This window comes from Nelumbo lutea, chromosome 2 (genome assembly GCF_056320005.1).
Source record: "Nelumbo lutea isolate HS-2025 chromosome 2, American lotus-T2T, whole genome shotgun sequence".
In the NCBI taxonomy this organism is placed as follows: Eukaryota; Viridiplantae; Streptophyta; class Magnoliopsida; order Proteales; family Nelumbonaceae; genus Nelumbo; species Nelumbo lutea.
This window is the reverse complement of record NC_142685.1, coordinates 2,931,288-2,933,094: the sequence shown is the minus strand read 5'-3', so window position 1 is coordinate 2,933,094 and position 1,807 is coordinate 2,931,288.

Genomic DNA, 1,807 nt, shown 5'->3' with positions numbered 1-1,807 from the left:
CCTGTTCGCACATACCCTTCCACTGCAAATATAATATCGTCATAAATAGAGTACAAAAGTACGGAAATGTTCTGGATGCAAGGCTGTAAAGACTGTTCGAACAGTGTTCGAATAGACCTTATAATGTGCAGCTGAGCTGTTGGAACAATGCTGGGAGTGTTTTGTTAGTAGCATATCCTTGGATTAGATCTTGATGGCAGGCCTTGGCTTGGTTCCTCAAAAATGAAAGAGCTTTTGTGCTGATTATGGGGTTAAACATTGACCATCTGGCTGGGCTGATACATAGGATTAGAGATCAGGTTTGGTCCCTCACAGAACCATGGTGACACCAAGGTTCAAAGTATTGACACAAGCTGATATGTCGTACTGGCGTTATCATTTTTAGGTTTTATTTATTTTTTCGAAACTGGTTCAGAGGGGTTGGTTTTAAGGCCCGGTTACTCTAAATCAGTGACTGACCTAATACAATCCCTGGAGGGGCATATCGGAAAGTCATCAGCACGATACGTATTGATATTTTGAACCTTGGCTCACACCATTCTCACAGCCTATTACAACTGTGCATTGTGAATATCCCTGTATTTGTATGCTTTTATTCATGAAGAGATATTCTCAATGCACAACTGCAATAAGCTGTGAAGACGGTGCGAGCAGTCTGTGAGGACCAAATCCAAATGCATAGGATTGAGCCGAATCGTGATATCCTCAAGTCAGATTTTATGCAGGTGATTACAAGTTATAACATTGCAGCCACACATGGAGAACATCTCATCCTCTTACATAGTATTACAATATTATGCAGGGGGAGATGTTCCCAATTCACAGGGGTAGTGTATTGTGGGTAGACGTGGGCAGGTGATCCGGAGTCCCCATAAGACAACATCTCCGGACAACTGACATGCTCCTAATGTGTAGCTACAGTGTAGTGTATTGTGAGTGTTGAAATCTACTCCTAACAAAACCCGTTCCATTATGCTTTTAACATTATTTCACACTGCACATCTCACCGTGAGACATCATGTGTGAGATTTGTGGTATCGAATAATTGGAAGCATATTTGGTTGAGAGCAAATCCGGTTTTGTCCTGTGGCAGATCTGAACTTGAATGCACCAGTGTATTTTCCCCGCTAGCTCCTATATGGATGGATATCCAGGAGAAAAGCTTGACTGTTTTGAAGGAGACCGAACCAGCTTCCCACAACGTCCCACAGAACATCCCCTCTGTGCATTGGGAACATCTCTCAATGATAATACTAGGAGTGTTGATGTCATCATCCGGAGATGTTCTCAATAAACGGCGGGGATGTATTGTGAGATGGGGGGGGCGTTTTGTGGGGGTTGATTTGAACTCGTTTTGAAGCTTCTTGCATGTGATGCATAGTTCCAATTAATTATTTATTTGTCATTTTAATTAGGGAGAATGACGGTTCAGCCCAGGGTCAAAATTTTTAGGCCCAAAGTACAGTTAGGGTGGGTGTCAGTTTGGAATTGATGTTAATTCACAGGCAGATATTGATGTATAAAATGGGGGGTTTTGACATTTTGAATATTTATAACTCTGCGTGGAAATCAGGATTCTGTCTGTACTCCATTTTTAGGTAAAGGACTTCATCCCCTTATATTTTTCATAAATACTGAAGCCTCTCTTTTTTTAGATGGACTAAAACCTCTCTTAATAGAGTTATATATCTAATGGAATCAATCATTTGTCATTGATAATTCTTCAAAACTTCAAAACAAATTTATCTTGTCAAAAATCATGTTGGGCATTTGTTTGATTTTTCCTCGTAATCAACGGACACAATGG